This window comes from Rhineura floridana, chromosome 3 (genome assembly GCF_030035675.1).
Source record: "Rhineura floridana isolate rRhiFlo1 chromosome 3, rRhiFlo1.hap2, whole genome shotgun sequence".
In the NCBI taxonomy this organism is placed as follows: domain Eukaryota; kingdom Metazoa; phylum Chordata; class Lepidosauria; order Squamata; family Rhineuridae; genus Rhineura; species Rhineura floridana.
In genome coordinates this window covers 58,071,372-58,090,894 of record NC_084482.1, presented here as the reverse complement: position 1 = coordinate 58,090,894, position 19,523 = coordinate 58,071,372, and positions in this window count along the sequence as shown.

Sequence of the window (19,523 nt, the reverse complement as noted above, 5' to 3'; positions counted from 1 at the left end):
CTCTAGACTCTTAACAACCCTGGTACGTCCTTCCTGATCCTATACAGACCTGCCAGGGATCTGATTGTATGAATCAGATTCTCAGGATCTTGCATGCGCTATCAGACTCTGCACAACTAGATTTGTCACCTTGCCAAATTCTGGGCTTTGTAGCTAATATTGCTGTCTCTAGTCCTCGTGTGAGGTCTCCATGTGTGTTTGTGCATGAGTGAAAAGGAAGGAACCAAGACTGGTCACTAAGAAGGGAAAGCTTTAATTATTTTCTTGTCAGTGGCTAGCTTGCAGTCTGCCTAAGCATCCTATAGTCAAATCTACTTTTGTTGCTGCTGCTGCTACAATTGTTGCTGTTGTTTTGCTACCCAGTACACAAAAGCCAAGCATGGATGGCCACTCTTTTTGTCTTCCTTTGACATGTATAAGACCAGACTGTTTCATTTCATGATAGACTGATGAGTAGCATGTTAGGGTCAGAGGGCTTACTGTTTAGCCTACTTCAGCTTTGTGATAATTTGTTTTATCTAAGTAATTAACCTCTAGTGACAGATGCCCAAAGTGGAAGATGTAACAGGCTTTTGCAGAATTAGCATCTCTAATAATAGAGATGGATGAAACACGTGAGAAATAATAACATACATTATTTTCCAAGCCCCAGAAAGAAACTTATATATTTATTTTTAAGGTGAGGAAAGGCCACCTCACTATACGGTCTCCTGATTAAAAAAAAATAGTTTGAGTTGGGGTGGAAATATTCAGTCTCTCCCTCTCTCTTATTTTTAAGGAAGGGAGGTAAAGAATTCTGTGCATGAAAAATATTTTTCCTTTTCTAAAACCTGTCAATTTGTCATCTAAAAAAACGTGGAAATGCTTTGACTTTTGAACGATTTTAGTGCGACTCTTGCCTTTTGGGCTGAAACATTACCTTCTAAACTGTAGAACTGCTATGTAAAGTTGTTTAAAATTCTAGAGATAGAATTATTTTTCTTGGTGGTCTAATTTGCAGAGTGCAAATGGATAAATATGATGAAATGCCGTGAAAATGCAAGACAGCTTGTTCCTAACAAGATTTCATAATACAGTAAGCATTGCTGTTTCAGGCCAAGATCCTATACCCATTTATGTGGAAGTAAAGCCTATTAAACTGAATGGGATTTATATCTGAGTAGACATCTATAGGTTTGTGCTGTATGCCATCAATATTTAGTGAGATAACCTCTCTCTGCTTACATGAAGTACCCACGGCTCATGTTAAATCACCTGGGGATACATTACTCTTGAGTGATTTAACAGAACCTCATCACTTTACTTGGGGATGAAATGCTTGAGTAAATAATACATTTGCTCTCTGACTCCATCAAGAGGGGTGAAGGTCATCCCTTTGTTAAAGAAACAAGTTCCACGAAGTTAAATGGGGCTTAGAATGAAAATTCTGAAATTCTTTGCCAAGCAACTTTTACCAACATGTTTGACATTTAAAAAATGGTTTTCACTGTAATACTATGATTTTTAGGTTGTATACCACCTTGTATTTTATATGTAAGTGTGGTTCATAAATATGTACATAAACAAATATATAAGAAGCAAATAGAGGATTGCAGCCAAAATTGCCGACAAAATATGTAGAGCTGGGAGGGGGGACAGAATCATCAGCCCTTAGCCTAATTTCAAGTGGGTGGCAAGGAGTGGGGGGCAGGGGAAGGAGGGTGGCAGAAAGAGGGAGACAAAAGAGTGGCAGAAAGAGAGGACAAAGGGTGTGTCTTCCAGTTCTGGCTTCAGCTCTGTGCACCATTGGTATGTGGTATATTGTAGAACTCTGAACAACTTGGCATGAAGCCTGTGACTGGCTGTATGCCACAGTCTGCAAAGAATGAAAATAAAACCATGGATTGTTCAGAACACTGGCTGTGATAGGGAACCAAAGGTATGCCAACCTTTGTGGGTTGCCTTGGAGCCCTGTGTCATGCAGTGTCGAAGCAAGCAAGCAACCAACCTGGATTTTTAAGAATCCTCCCAGTGTGATTCAAAGGTAGAAAAGTTTTCCTTAAGGGAGAACAGGAGGCTAGCATTTCCTTGAGGTTCTTAACTGACCTGAAGGAAATAATAAACATGGAAAGAGGTGCAAGGCAGAGGAAGTAAATAACTAGCTGAGGTTGCGATGGTCTGCTTCCATGGAGGCACCGTGAGGTTGAGCAGACCTGAGCCAAAGTGCAGCACATCTGGTGTGAAGAGAGGACACGCCTTGAATGAACAAATGGTGTCCTAGGGACATGCATAAATTAAGACTGGTTTCCTGACAGGAGCAGGCACCTGAAACAAAAAGTGATTTTAGTCGGGGGGGGGGATGAGGCTGGACAGAAGGGACACTGCAAAACCAGAGATGAATTTGCTAAGCCATCTATTACTATTTGGTGAGTCACCTAATATTATATTTGGGCTTGAGTGACAGAGGTGTCTCACATGAGAAGTGGAGGCACAAGGGCTTAACTTAAGAGATGGAAAGGGCTATTGATTAAGTCACCAGGGAGGCAGTGCCAGTCAGGAGGGTTTTGTTCTCATCAAAGCTAGTAAAGACCCAATAGAGGCTTGTGCCTGTGTTGGCAGTTGGGAAATGATTAGGTGCACAATTAGGCAGTAATATGTGTCCAGAGTTGTCATGCTTCTCAATCACATGCATACAAATAACCTCTTCTCAGTAAGAGCAGCCAGTCTATGCCAAGGTTTGTTTCTTCTGTGCACTTGCTGTGAGTCTGCGCTCATTGCACAACTCCCTGTTGAGCAAAGCTAAAGGAATCACATTTAGTTCTGGAGCATGTGTGGAATGCCAGCTGAACTGAGCACCTTCAGACATGGGAAGTAAACCCCATTGTATTCAGTAAGATTTTCTTCTGAGTAAATATATTTAGGATTCAGCTGATGGTAAATAAAATAATGCAAATCTTTATACCATGCATTTTGTGAACAAATATAAAATGTGTACAAAATGCTTCAATAAAGGCAGAAGTCAAAAAGGAAAGGAAAAGGAAGAGCAGTTGTGAGATTCTCCTGTGTTTGAGTAGTCTTTCCATAGAGAGAGCAATTTACACCTTACCACCTATTACCTTTAGAGACATAACTCCATTGCCCTACTACAGGAAACAGTTTGCTCTTGTCTCTCTCCTACTTACACATTTGCATTTTCTAGCATCCTACTTGCTTCCAAAGTCCACATACTGTAGGGTTTCCCCTTTTATGCTGATTTCCATAGTTCCAATTATCTTCAGTGTCAAAACAACCCTCCATCCCCCCCTCTTGCACACACAGTCCCTAATAATGAGAAATGTCAGGCAAGAGGTGAATTGCTCTATGCTAATCCACGGTGACAGCAGTTTTCACAGCCTGTAGGTACCTGTAAGTGTCTTTATCAAAGCTGTGACCCAATCTGTCAACAAACCTGACAAGAGATGGAGACCTTGTTTGGACATGAGTGACTTCATCGCAGGTTGGAGAAATGGATGGGTGAGAGAGGATCATAAATACTTCAAGAAGACAGACAGACATGCACCATAATTGCCATCACTGCATTGCATTTAAATCAGATGTGCCAGAGATGGAAACATGGCTCTGGTAAACTAGCCCCATTTCTTCAAAATATAACGTGTAAAAATTTAGAATCACCAAAGTGTGTTTTATATTTAGTCTAACCCTCTGTACAAAACCATAATCTGTGCTGAATTTGATGGCTGTCACAAAGTTAATGTTCTTCACTCTTTTCCCTCTTCTGAAGTAAATCAGGTGATTCGCCCTCCCCACTCGCTCTTTCCTAGCTGTATTATTATTCAAACTAAGCACAAAACTCCAGCTCTTTTGCTATTAAATGATGGCACCGGAGAAGCAACCATGTGAGTGTGATATCACATGTCAAGTCAGTCTCTTTCCCTTCTGGCAGCTTAGCTTCTCCCACCTTATCCTCGACATATATCATGTGTGTTATGAATGGCCCCATTTATACAAAGTCTAAAATAAATAATCAATAAAGAAATTGTCATCAAACAATCTTTAGATGATACAGATCTAGATGCCACCTCAGTGGCAGAGCATGTGTTTTGCATGTAGAAAGTCTCAGGTTCCATCCCTGGAATCTCCGGGTATGACTGGGAACTTGTCATGCCTATTTCTGACCAGACGGATGACACAGAGTCCTCAGAAGATGAACCAAACACCCCACAGACCAAGGACTTTGGGCAGCGGGTAGGGACTCCTAGGATCAGTGCTGACGATCCCCTTGAAGGTTCCTCAGAGTGGGGGGAAAGACCAACTGAAGACTCCCAGTGTGATCAGAGGAGGAAGCAGAGCCTCCCCCCAGCCCTCAACAATGCTGGTGTCAAAAGGTCCAGACTCGGGCTGAGGAGCTATGACACAGTATACAAACCCAGAGTCATCATGCAACTCAGGAATAGAGGATTCCTTGAGAACCAGGATTTCCTCAAGAGCAAAGAATCTCTGAAACAAACCTCCACCACCAGCAGCTGTAGTTGGTCTGTGTTCTGGAAGTGGGAGGTCTTCAGCTTGTTGATCCTGAACCTAGTTGCCCCTCCTTGCTGTGCTGTACCTTAGCTGGATTTCTTCTGGTATTGACTTTGAACTGCCGCACAGCTTGTCTTTGGATTACATTTGGGGACTGGACTGGACTTGACTCTGGTTTGTTTTGGCTGGTGCATCATCATCATCATCAGTTCTGTTTTCCTTCTTGAGTAGGAGGCTTATATCTCCCTGGACTGGGACCCTAGCCCAAGAGGGCACCTGTTGGAGTGTAACAGAATGTTTCCTGGAGAGTCAATACTGAGCTAATACTGATGCTGTCGCATTCAGGTTCTGCTTGTGGGCTTCCCATAGGCATCTCGTTGGCCACTATGACAACAGAATGCTGGATTGGAGGGGCCATTAGCCTGATCCAGCAGGCTCTTCTCATGTTCTTATATATACCAGTGGATTGACCTAGTATAAGGTAGCTTCCTACATTCCTATATTAAAACTTTTTTGGAAGCTGTTCATCATGATTCTATGCATATTTATGGGGATGTCTTATTGCATTCAATGGGACTTATTCCTTACTAACTGGGCTTAGCATTGCAGCTTTAAAATCTGATCATGTTTTAATGTTCTCAAAAAGCATCACCTATATAGTGTTCTTATCCATGAACTTGTCAAGGATTATCAATACCTCGGCACAGTCATTAACCCAAATGGAGACAATAAAGAAATCAGAAGAAGACTAGGACTGGGGAGGGCAGCTGTGAGAGAACTAGAAAAGGTCCTCAAATGCAAAGATGTATCACTGAACTCTAACATCAGGATTATTCAGACCATGGTATTTCCGATCTCTATGTATAGATGTGAAAGTTGAACAGTGAAAAAAGCGGATAAGAAAAAAATCAAATAATTTGAAATGTGGAGTTGGAGAGCTTTGCGGATACCATGGACTGTGAAAAAGACAAATAATTGGGTGTTAGAACAAATTAAACCAGAACTATCATTAGAAGCTGAAATGATGAAACTGTCATTATCATACTTTGGACACATAATGAGAAGACATGATTCATTAGAAAAGATAATAATGCTGGGAAAAACAGAAGGGAGTAGAAAAAGAGGAAGACCAAACTAGAGATGGATTGATTCCATAAAGGAGTCCACAGACCTGAACTTACAAGATCTGAACAGGGTGGTTCATGACAGATGCTCTTGGAGGTCACTGATTCATAGGGTCGCCATAAGTCACAGTCGACTTGGAGGCACATAACAACAACAACATCAATTTGTGGTTATCACCGTTCTTACCCTAATTTTCACAACAGCTATAAAGTTACCTGTTCAGTCAATTAGTTTAATTATACAGACACGAAATAGTTTATGGTTTAGGTTCAGCCAATAAGGTGAGTGAGTCCATATTTGGTTCAGTTCTGGATGCTTCCGCATGTCATCCTATCTGACCTGGAGCATTCATGTGACCAGTTTTCACAGTTGTCCAGACAATAGTTCTCTGGAGACCAGGTGAATATGCTCTCTCTAGTTTCTCGAGCAGAGCTGCAAGCTGGACTCTCCTGGAAGCCTCTTACATCAGCATAAATATTTAAAGATGAAAAAATGAAATGCTCTTGGAGCACTGCAGACACGCACACAATGTTCCAATCAGGGTTCTTGAAAAAAGGATCAGGCACTTTGGAATAAGCAGCAAAGCTGAGTTACTGGGGCAGCATTGTTGGTATGATCGAAGGCTTGATTCTGTAATAATCAGGACACCTGAGGTTGGTAGATATGAATAGATTCAATGTTTTTCTGAATGAACGGCTGCACATTAGGTTTCTGTACACGTTACTACAGGCCAGCTTTGCCTATATGAGAGGAATGGAGGTACAAAGTGCAATTCTGCTTGATTCCCATCAAGCTCCCACAAAGGAGGCATCACCTTCTGCATTCTTAGTTAGTAAGATCAGCAAGAATGGGATTATTGCACTGCCTCTATCCTCCTCAAATTCATAAGTGCCACCACCTTCCTACCTGATCTGGAACTGGTTATGGTGTTGATTACTTTAGAGGCAGGCAGAAGGTAGACCAGGATCCACTGGCGGACCGCTGACCAGTTTCAGATAGATCACCTGCTAGTTGCTGGAAGAATGCTAGACTAGATGGATCTTGAGCTGATCCAGCAACACAGTTCTTAGAGCAGAGGTGGCTAACCTGTGGCCCTCCAGATGTTGTTGGACTCCAACTGCCATGATCCCTGACCATTTGCCATGCTGTCTAGGGAGGGGGAGAAATTAGATTTTATTCGCATTTTAATTAGAAACTACATAATTTGCACTTTTTAAACCAATATACAAACCAAAATAACCCTTTGAAATTTGTACTTCTAAGAATTTTGCAATGCAGTTCTCCAGCCAATATTTACAAAATATATTAGGGGAAAATTTGCATAAAAAGGAATACTTTCATGAAAATAACAATATGCATTATACCAGTGAAAATTGCTTGCAAAAAGGTGTATATTAATCTAAACTGCATACAGAAATGTGTATTTTAAGAGAAATTTGCACTAAAATGCTGAAGATTTTCATGAGGGTTTAAAAATATATATATAATTTCCAAATTGCTGCAGAAATGTGGAGAACTGAATTTGGAATTGGAAAAATTAGAAACTGAGAGAAACTACAATTGACAGATTTATGCATCTGTTCCAGGGTGATGGGATTTGGGGTCCAACAACATTTGGAGGATCACTGGTTTCACAACCCTGACTTACAGTCACACGAGCAAGTCTGCATACTGGAGGAAACCTTAGGTTAATTGTGCCTCAACTGTGCAGTTGAGTATGCTGTCTTGCTTTCTAATATTAAAACACACCAACAGGTGGCAGGGTTCTTGCCACAATAAAAAGCATAGCATGCAAGGCAGAAGCCAGTGCACCCCAGTTTATATAATCATATTGTAATATGCCACCCCAATCTCTGAGTAGTAAGAGATCTCCAGGGGTCCCTGCGCTTACCCTGGGGTTTGGTTTCCTTGGAAAGAAGGTCAGCGGAGACTGTGGTGTCTTTATGAAATATAGTTTATTTATTTACACACATTCCAACCTGAGCTTAAGATGGAGGGGTTCAAAGCATCAGCAGTCCAATGTATCTTATATTTTCCATCAGGCTTACAGGAGGCATCCTAAAGCCATGGTGCAGACAGACAGCCTCTATGCCTGCCTCCAGCTCCCACCCTTTCCTTAGACTCTATTCAAAACACAAGCCTCTCCTTGGCCTCAGGAAGGGGGGGGGCTCTCCTGAAGAGTTTCAATAACAATAGGATCTCCCTGGCTCATTCGCCAGTTAATGGGCACTTGATAGACCCATTAACTCACCTGGCCACTCTATTAGACTAACAGAAGAGACTCATCTGACTAGTGGAGCAGGTTTCTCTGCTACAGAGACCGATTCCAGGTGCAGGGTTCCAAATCAGAGGCTGGAAGGGGGCTCGTAGAAGTCATCCATCAACCCCCCCAAGCCCATAACAATATGTATGAAGTGAGATCCCTTGTCTGGGTTGATGGCTTGTTAAGCCTAAGTAACAGTAGGCTGAGACAAGAAAAAGTGGCTTGATAACTCAATGTCATTTTGAGTCTGTTTCTTGGTAGATCCTTTAAACAAGTCCAAGGTTGAAGCAAAGAAAGGATTGCTGTCTCCAAATATGTGGCAGTGCTCTGTGCTCCTTCTTGGACAGAGGGAAGCGGCTTCCTGAAAATCATAATGCCAACTCTGCAGATTGCCTGCCCTTTCCAAGGTGAATCAGAATTCTTCACGCTTTCCAGGACTTCCGGGAAGGGTGACTTCGCTTGTGCCTGCTTTTGAGACGGGCTCCCGCCTCAAAAGAAGCTTATTCAGATATAAATCAGTCAGAACATTTTTTTTTTTGACTGATGAAATTTCTCCCGGGCAGGGAGAAACGTAGAGATCAACCTCAAAAGCCTGTTTTTGTTGGGAGGACTGGATTTCATTAATTTATGAGAAAAGGTCCAGCCAGCAATGCCGGACGGACTTCCGAACAAGCTCTATCTGATTAATGCGATACGTTTATCTTTTATTCAAAGAGAAAACGGACTAACAGGCAAGCACCCTTCTTTCTATTATTTTTTTTACTTGGTTTAAATTGTTGCAGCAAAAAGAGATTTGTCAAATTAATCAGCTTTAAAGAACTTCTGGGTGAGCTATAACTCTTCTCTGTTATTCACGAAATTAACAGCTTATCTCTGTTTCTATTGCAAAAAGCTGTCCTGGAAGTGCATTCTAAAGATATAAACAGAAGAGGGATTTCTATTCTGAGGAACATTATATTGTCTGGGACTATTCTCTTTTTGGTCTATTTTATTTTGACGAATCTGCTTCTTCACGACGCCACTAACTGTTTTGATGCTGGGAACTAAATTTGTTTTGTGTTCTTGAACATAGAGAGATAAGGCAGGCTGCTCTGTTTATACTGTGATGTCATCAAGCCTGGAATATTAACCCAATTGTTGCTGAAATAAGAAGTGGTTCTTCTTTATTTTTGTTTTGTTTTGTTTTCGTGGTTTTAAAAATGGCAATCAAGAAAGTGGCTGAGAATCTGGAAGTAATTATGTTTCAGAAAATAATGGATGAGATTGAGATAACGAAACAAACCCTGCGACAGGGCAGTAAGGAGCTGAAAATTGAACTGAGCAAAATGACGCAGGAGCTTAAAGAAATAGGGGATCCTGTGAGAGAGGAGAATGAGATCAGAGATGAGAAAAGAAAAAATAAAGGGAAGATACAAGCCCTGGAGATTGGAACAAATGTGGAATTGGAAAAAGATCTGGAGTTTATGGATATTAGAAATAAAATCTACTGTTTGGAATTTAACGTTATCTCTGAAGAAATTAATGAAGATATTAGAGATAAAGTTATCAATGGCTTGGATAATCTTCTGGACTGGAATGACGTGATGGAGCTTGATATAGAGAAAATCTATGGAATTAACTGCAGCCATGTGACAATGGAAAAACTCTCAAGAGATGAGCCAGTGCATTTTGTAAAAAAGAAGAACACAGATATGACTTTACAACAATATTTCAGCAACTTATTCAGAATTGATGGCAAGAAAATATTTGGGATAGAGGAAATTCCCATCAGACTCTTATTATATGACTATGGCTATGACAGCAAGATTATTATGGAATACTGATAATGGAAGATTGGACACTGAAATTACTGGACTTAACAGGACTATTGAAGATGGAAGATGGAATTAATATGGATAATGGAATAATGGCTATTGAAATTATTGGACCTAACAGATTTTGATGAGATGGATTAATCGATATGTTTATTTGGACTATGGTTATGACAATAAGATTATTATTATTATTAACGAGATGGATTAATCGACATGTTTATTTGGAGAAAAATTGATAGATATATTTCTTAAAGAATTGAAACCTCTCTTTGACTTTTTGTGGAAAGAATAAAGTAATGTTTATGAGATTTGATGATTAATTAAGATAACTACTGGAGGAAAGTGATTTTATAATATAATTTAAGAGACAGGATTGTTATATATTGTAGACCTACAACTGATTTGATCTGCGACAAATGGGAAGTCAACATTTTATTTTTTTGTTTAATCATTTTTGTTTTGTTTTGTTTTTTGTCTTTGAATGTTTTATGATTTTGTCTTGTATGTTTTATGAAAATTTGAATAAAAATTATTGTAAAAAAAAAAAAAGAATTCTTCACGCTTTCTCTTCCCCCCTTCCTCTCTCCATGTTCTTCGTCCTCTTGTGCCTACTACTGCTCCTCTCTCTTGTTCTCTGTTGTATGATACTTCAGGACACATCTGCTGGTAGAATGGCTTTAATTTATATTCTTTGGGCTGCCCTATGCTCAGGAATAATAGAGCTCTTTTATTGCAGAGGCCTGAAGTAATGTTTTCAAAGATAGGGAAATGTGCAGAGATGCTACATGGAAGTTTGCAGCCTTTGTGCAGGCGTTGCTCTTCATAGCTCTTTCTGGGCTTCAGTCTTAGGCTGGAGAGCATAGCAGTGGCTGCACTCCTTATTAATACATTTATACATACATTTCTGTCCTGCTAAATCAAAGATGGAAAAAACCCTCAAAGCTGCGCACATAATAAAATCAATACGACAATCAAAGGTAAAAACATAAAAGGGCAAAGATCAGAAGAACATAAAACCATGTCACGTGGAAGGGTAAACCTGTGTAACTAAAAACATCTGGCATCTAAAACTAAACACAGAAGACACCTGCCTAATCTGCAAAAGCAATAAATTCCACATTATACACTATGCTAAATGCCTCATTTCTTGTGGTTGCCAAAAGGATGTCATATGGGACACAGCAATGCTTCTCCCAGAGACCTTTAAGGACAGGAAAGTATGAAGAAAAGTGGTCCTTCAGGTAGGCTGGTCCCAAGTCATTTAGAGCTTTCTACACTTTCATTTTCATCTTACAACCTGGGGAAGATGTGCTCACAGTGAAAATAATTGTGTAGTACCAGATGTAATGGCATAATAAAGGTCTTATAGTGCATTATAGAGTTCAATTTACAACTGTGCAATCATACTTGATATAGGAAAAACTGACTATGGGGGAGGAGGGGGAGGAGGGGATTGGAAGGGGATGGGGGAGAGAAGGGCAAATAGAGGGGGCGGGAAGGGGGCAAGAGAGAAGGGATAGGAGGGGGAGGGCAGGTTTGCTCATTTGCATGCTTTTTGAGTTCAATAGGATTTACTCCTGTACAATCTTGCTTAGGATAGGTGAAACTGACCTGGGGAAGGGGCAGGGAGGGGGGAAGAGGGAGGGAGGGGAAGAGATTGGGTGGGTGGGCACTGGGCAGAGGGGAAGCCCCTTTCCAAAAGGAAAACATTGTGAACAATATCATTGCTTTTCAGGGTTCCCCCCTCATTTTTATTCTACAGGAGGCACATCTGGTCTCCCACCCAAATTTAAACCAAAGCTGTCACTGGCCACATCTACAACAGACCTTTATTTCACTTTAGACAGTCATGGCTTCTCCCAGAGAATCCTGGAAAGTGTAGTTAGTGAAGGGTGCTGAGAGTTGGTAAGAGACACCCTGTTCCCCTCACAGAACTTCAATCAGAGCAGCTGACTATTAAACCACTCTGGCTGCTGGAGCTCTGTCAGGTGAATAGGAGTCTCCTCTCAGCATCCTTCACAAACTACACTTTCCAGGATTCTTTGGGGGAAGCCATGACTGTCTCAAGTGAAATAAAGATCTACCATGGGTGTGGCCCCCTGATTACCCAGGCCAAACAGCTGTAAGTCTGGCTTTTAGAACACTGACAGTTGGTTCTTACTGAGCATGCCCAGGCTTATCATTGACTTTAATGTTAAATTTCTTAAATTAATTAAAAATTAGCTAGGCATTTTTTTAACTTTTAAACTGCAGAAGATGAAGGTCAGAGTACGGGGCAAGGTCAGTACTCACACATGTACTCTGTGAACATGGCTGATTTTTAATTAATTTCAACAAATTTTGAGAACACTGACCAAAAAGTCCAACAGGACTCTGTTTTCCCCCTCTCTTTTTACCCTTTGAACTCTCAATTCTGTCTGTTTTGTGTATTGCCATGAAAATTTAAAGGGTTATTAAGCAAGCATTTCTGAGTTCAGGACTATATGTTTTGTAAGGGTTTGTTTTGAAATGAGCTTACGGGAAGCATCAGAATGGCATGGGGGTATTTTCAATTTAATGTTGCAGAATACGAAAAATCCATGCTGGATATAGTATACAGCCACTGTTGTGGCTGTATAATAAAACAACAATGCTACTTTCTTCAGCACTGGCATCATCTTCAAAACTGGCACCTTCGTCTCTGTCATCAGGAAAAAAAGGGGGGAAATCAAGTGTAAGACCAAGTTCAGATATTCTAAACTATTCTGCAACCTTTCTGTGGATCCCCTGAATGGAGCTGATGAAAAGTGGTCTATAGCAGTTTGAGAACCTCTGACATAACACAGGAAGCCATCTTCTACTAAATCAGATTGTTGGTTTATCTAGGTCAAACTTGTCAATACCGACTGGCTGGGACTTTCTAGTTTTTCAGACAGAGGTCTTTTCCACCTTTAGCTGGAGATGCCATGGATTGAAAGTGAGACCTTTTGCATGCAAAGCGGCAGGTGCTCTACCACTGAGTTATGAGGACAAGAGTCCTTGTAACCTTTCATAGTTGTGCAGAAGAGGAAATTTCAGCAGAATTTCCTCTTCACCTAACTGCATAGGTGCCTATCCTTCTCTGTACTGGATTAGTCTAGTTCAATAAGCAGCTTGTAGGGCCTGTTCCATGCATGCAACAGATTCTGGGATCCAGTCCATATTTTCATTTTGCCTGTACTAGGCCACATCTCCTATCACATCTGTTCCAGAAATACTATGGACTAGGGTTTGCCAACCTTTTTAGGTCTATGGGTACATTTGAATTTTTGAGTGAGTGTCATGGGTGCCATCCCTTTGATCTCTTTTCTCCTCTGGATCAGTCCCCCCCTCTCCCCAAGAGTCAGAAAGAGAGAAAGCAAGCAGACACTTTGCTTTCCCTAGGGATCTCGGTAAAAGCTCTAGTAGAATTAATCTGAGCCTTGAAAAGCACATAGAGCTGAAAGAGAAAATTGGAAAGAGTATCAACTCTTCCAACTTCCTCCTTCAGCTCTATGTACTTCTTCAGAGAGAAAAATGAACCACTCTCACCACCTCATGAGCAACAAAGCAATGAGCGTGTATGGGATACTCAGAGGCATTATGGGTGTCAGGGGAAATCCTTGAGGGCACCATGTGATGTTCCTATATTAATGTATATATGGTAAGTGTTGTTGTTTTAGAAGATACATGGTAAGTGGAGTGAAAGACGAGGGGGAGTGAATGGGCAGTAGAATGCGAGACGATTGGCTGAGTGTTTAAAATGGCTGAATGTATAAAAGGAAGAGTGAGAGTGGAATCGGGGGGGGAGAAGAGAAAGAGGTGGATGTTGATAGGTGGATGTGGTGTGAATTTGAGAGAGTTGTTTGCCAGGAGAGCGTGAAGAAGGAGGGAGGTGGAGTTCAGATTAGTATTGAGTAAAACCATATGCTTATGTGCCTTAAGAAGAAATCTTGTTAATCTTGTTAGCTTTGTTATCTGTAATAAATACTTAATTTGGTTTACCAAAGGCCTGATCCTTGGCTGGGGTTTCACAGACCAGAAGGGAGGGTAAGGTAATGACCAAGGCTGAAGGGGAACTGTAACAAATGGTGGCAGTGGTGAAGAGAATAACAATACCAGTATTCAGAGTCTCTGGGAATACTAGTATTGGGACGTTACTGGTGGTTGCCTAGCAGGGGGATCTGTTGAGATCTGTGCTAGAGCGGATAGGTAAACCATAAGAGAGTGCGGTCCGGACTGGTGGAGTCCCTGGTGGTGCCTAGAGACAGGCAGTAGCCACGCGCAGGTAGGAACCTGACAGGGAGAGCCAGGGAAGGACGCATCACATGTGGTGTCAGTAGCAGTGGGATACGAACAACAGAGAATCCAGATACAAATACTAGAGAATCCAGAACAGTGGTGTGGCAAACAGAAATAACAAAACAAGATTTCTTGTGAGAGTGACTGGCAAAGAGTGTGTGGCAAAGAGTGAGTGAACTCAAACACCATGGCTGAATATATAAAAATGAAAAGAGAGGAGCTGGTGGAGAAGTGCGTAACATTCAATTTACCTCACGAGGGTAAAGGGGTAGATGAATTGAGGGTAGCACTAATAGGATTTGCAACTGCCCAGCAAAAACAACCTGTCAGAGAAGAGACCCCAGAAGGATACTCAACCAATCCCGCTTATATAGAGTATTTGAGAGAGAAGTTAAGATGGGAGCATGAGTTGGAAACTGAAAGATTGAGGAGGGAGGCTGATGAGAAAGAAAAGCAGCGGGTCTTTGAGGCTGAGGAAAAAGATAAACAGCGAGAGTTGGAAGCTGAGAAGTTGAAGATGGAAGCTGAGAGAATGAGAATGGGGTTGGAGGAGAGGGAGAAGCAACGAGCAGTGGATGCCGAATTACAAGTAGAAAAGTTAAAATTTGAAAGAGAGAAGTTTCATTCTGATGAAACAAGAAAGGACAGAGATGGAGCAAAAATAAAAATTACTCCAAAGGACTTTGCTGTCTATGAGCCTGGTCAAGATCCTCAAATTTACCTCAGCACCTTTGAAAAAGCAGCTCAGTTGTGGGGGCTACCTGAAGATAAATACATGCAGTATTTATCAAACCTGATTAAAGGGGAATTGGCTGAGGTATACCAATATTTCCCCTCAGACAGGCCCGTCACCTATGCTGAATTCAAAGAAGCAGTGTTTAAAAGATTCAGACTGGGGCCTGATTATTTTAGAAAGCTTTTCAGAAACTGCCAGATACAGACAGGGAGGTCTTTTGTGGAACTGGGAGCAAAGTTGATGGATATATTTGGAAAGTGGATGAGTAGTGCCAAAGCTCAGTCAGTGGAAGAGGTGAAAAGCCTCATGATACTGGATCAATTATACCATCAGTTACCACCAGAAATAAGGCTCCTGGTCAAAGACCGTTCCCCTACATCGGTGCAGGAGGCCGCAGAGTTGGCGGATCACTTCGCCTCCAATAGAACTGGCTGGGTGGGAAAGGCATCAAGAGAGTTTAAACCCAGACCATATAGTGCTGGCAGAAGGGATGTGGTACCACAGCGAGTGAGTCCTCCATTAAAATCTGAGAGTGGATCTGTGTACCCTAAAAGTGAGGAGAAATTATGCTACAAATGTGGTAGACCGGGGCACCTACGTTTTCAATGTGAGGTTGCCAACCCCATTAGTAATCCTGCTCAGACAAGGACAGTGAAAACAGAGCCCAAGGCTTTAGAAACAGCGAAAAAGGTTCAGTTCTGCCAGATAAACTGGACAGAAGTAACAGACCTTGATTCAAGTCTGAGAGAGGAAGTGAGTGTACAAGGGGCAAATTATTGGGCATTGCTTGATACTGGTGCCGCTCAGACATTACTGAGGCCAGATTTAATAAAATCTGAGGTAATATTACCTCAGGAAACTGACTATCCAGGGAGTGAGAGGTCAACCAGAAAGTTTGCCTGTGGCCCTGGTGGATATAACTTGGAGAGGCCGAGAGGGCCAATATAAAGTAGGCATTAATGCCCAGCAACAAGAACCAGTAATACTGGGAAGGGATGTAATGGGCGCCCAAGGAAAGATCTATGTAGTGACCAGACAGCAACTTGGCAGAGAAAAAGAAGCCATATTAAGGGGGGCTGAAACAAACAGGGTGGAATCTGTTAACCAGCCTCAGGTCACCATAGCAACCACTAGCAGGCCTGCTGAAGGAGACAGATTGTATCAAGTGGTCTCTGGGGAAGAAGCAGATCAATTCAGGGAAGAGCTGCATAAAGATATAAGTTTGAAGCAGATAAAGGAACAAGCCCTGACCCAACAGATTCCTTTCACTGACAAACTGAGGAATCAAGTTGTGTGTGAGAATGGGATTTTATATAGACTGTGGATGCCTGCTGAGAGAAAGGATGAATGTGAACCAGTGAAGCAATTGATAGTACCTAACAAATACAGAACCAGATTGCTAGAGGTAGCCCACAATGTCCCATGTGCAGGACATCTGGGAATAAAAAAGACCAAGAGGAGATTGGCTGCACATTATTATTGGCCAAATATCTCCAAGGATGTAAAACAACATTGTCTATCTTGTGGAATATGCCAAAAGGTGGGAAAGAGTGGAGTAAAGACCAAGGCACCCTTAAAGCCCCTTCCTATAATTGGACAACCCTTTTATAGAGTGGGAATAAATTTGGTGGGCCCTTTTTCCAAACCCACAAGGCATGGCAAGAAATATCTAGTGGTGGTGGTGGATTTTGCCACCAGGTACCCAGACACAGAAGCACTGAGATCTGTAGAAGCCCCTGTAGTGGCAGAGGCTTTATTAAAAATCTTTATGAGGCTGGGTTTCCCTCATGAAGTGCTGACAGATCAAGGCAGTGTATTCATGGGAGAAGTGATGCAGTGTATGTGGAAATGTTGTGGTCTAAAACATCTAAAGACCACTACTTACCATCCCGCCACTAATGGGCTAACTGAGAGATTCAATGGAGTTTTGAAGGGCATGATAAGAAGCTATGTTCAAGATCACCCACAAGACTGGGATGAACGTTTGGGATGCTTCTTATTTTCATACAGAGAAGTCCCTCAGGAGTCAACAGGCTTCTCACCCTTTGAACTAATGTTTACTAGAAAAGTGAGGGGACCTTTGGAACTGCTAAAAAATTCATGGGAAGGAACTCTGGGAGAGTACAAAACTTCTGTAGTAGATTTTGTATTGGAATTCCGCAATAAATTAACATCAATGATGGAGGTGGTGAAAAAGAATTTGAGTCAAGCTCAGCAGAAGCAATGTTACTGGTATGACAGAACAGCCAGGGAACGTGTGTATGATGTGGGAGATATGGTTATGGCGTTCATACCCAGGAAACATGACAAATTACAGGCTAACTGGGAAGGACCATATACCATCAGAGAAAGGCTTGACACAGTGACGTATGTAATTACCACAGACCAATTAAACAAAAGCAAAGTGGTTCATGTAAATATGTTGAACCCTTACCATACCAGGGATGCACAGGTGTTGCAAGTTACCTTATTCCCTGAGGGAAGTGGGCCTGAACGTCCAGATTTGGTACAGGAAAGCAAAGACAAAGGAGGGGTAGATCAAGTGGAATGGTCAGAGGAGGTGAAGGAGGAAGTAAAAGAGGAGATTCTGAGAGTTTTGAAAACCTATAGGAATCTCTTTAGCAACAAACCTGGCCGAACCAGTATAGTTATACATTCCATTGATACTGGAGATCATGCCCCAATCAGATCCGTACCGTGTGAATGGGAAAGTTTTGAATGAGATCAAAAAGGAGGTGGAAGATATGCTGGAATTAGGAGTGATCAGGGAATCCATCAGTCCCTGGGCCTCAAGTATTGTCCTGGTTCCGAAAAAAGATGGAACGACAAGGTTTTGCATTGATTATCGGCTAATCAATAAAATTACTGTCCCAGATGCATATCCTATGCCTAGGGTAGATGCTATGTTAGAGTTATTGGGGGCAGCAACCATTATCTCTACACTAGATCTCTGTAAAGGATTTTGGCAAATGGAACTAGACGAGCAATCCAGAGCCAAAACTGCCTTCAGTACACCAGATGGGTTATATGAGTTTGTGACCTTACCCATGGGACTAAGGAACTCACCAAGTTCATTTCAGAGGCTAATCAATACTGTGTTGCGAGGCATGTCAGATTTTGCAGTGGCCTATATCGATGACGTAGCCATTTTTAGCAAGTCGGTGCCTGAGCATGTCCAACACCTGACAACAGTATTGGAGGCCTTAAGAAAAGCAGGCCTCACAATAAAAGCTATGAAATGCCAGTTTGGACTAAAGGAAGTAATCTATTTGGGACATAAGGTGGGGAGTGGGAAAATCACCCCCTTATGGAGCAAGGTGGAGGCAATACAAGCGTGCCCGATCCCCTTAACCAAAAAACAAGTAAGGGCATTTCTGGGTGTGGCTGGATTTTATAGGAAGTTTGTGAGAAATTTTGGGGAAATAGCAACCCCCTTGCATGAATTAACAAAGAAGAAGTGTTCTGAGCATGTGGTATGGACGGATGAATGTCAGAAGGCTTTTGATCTACTGAAGCAAGCCTTGTGCCAAGGACCCATATTAATAGCACCAGACTATGAGAAACCATTCATCGTGGCTACAGATGCGTCGGACCTGGCGCTGGGAGTCGTCTTGCTACAGGAGAGAGAAGGCACCAGACATCCAGTGGCGTACCTGAGTCGCAAGCTGACGCCGAGGGAGAAAAACTATTCGTCGGTCCAGAAGGAGTGCCTAGCGGTCGTGTGGGGACTGAACAAGTTGCGCCCATACATGTGGGGACGAAGATTCACAGTGACTACGGATCATCGGGCCTTGTTATGGTTGCAGACTATGAAAAACCATAACACTATGCTGCAGAGGTGGTCCTGGGCCCTACAGGACTATCAGGTGGACTTCCAGTTCATAAAAGGCAAGGACAATGTACTGGCCGATGGACTTTCCAGGCAAGTGGCTGGGACTGCAGTGACGTGACCAGACAGAGGAACAAAGAAAGACATTTTCCCCATAGAGACTTTTATTTGTTAACGCAACGTATAAATCCTGGAACAGGAATAATACTCTGCTGTTGTTTAAGGGGGGGGAAATGTGATGTTCCTATATTAATGTATATATGGTAAGTGTTGTTGTTTTAGAAGATACATGGTAAGTGGAGTGAAAGAGGAGGGGGAGTGAATGGGCAGTAGAATGCGAGATGATTGGCTGAGTGTTTAAAATGGCTGAATGTATAAAAGGAAGAGTGAGAGTGGAATCGGGGGAGAAGAGAAAGAGGTGGATGTTGATAGGTGGATGTGGTGTGAATTTGAGAGAGTTGTTTGCCAGGAGAGCGTGAAGAAGGAGGGAGGTGGAGTTCGGATTAGTATTGAGTAAAACCATATGCTTATGTGCCTTAAGAAGAAATCTTGTTAATCTTGTTAGCTTTGTTATCTGTAATAAATACTTAATTTGGTTTACCAAAGGCCTGATCCTTGGCTGGGGTTTCACAGACCAGAAGGGAGGGTAAGGTAATGACCAAGGCTGAAGGGGAACTGTAACAAATGGTGGCAGCGGTGAAGAGAATAACAATACCAGTATTCAGAGTCTCTGGGAATACTAGTATTGGGACGTTACTGGTGGTTGCCTAGCAGGGGGATCTGTTGAGATCTGTGCTAGAGCGGATAGGTAAACCATAAGAGAGTGCGGTCCGGACTGGTGGAGTCCCTGGTGGTGCCTAGAGACAGGCAGTAGCCACGCGCAGGTAGGAACCTGACAGGGAGAGCCAGGGAAGGACGCCTCACACACCACATAGGCATCTCCTGGACTAAATGGTA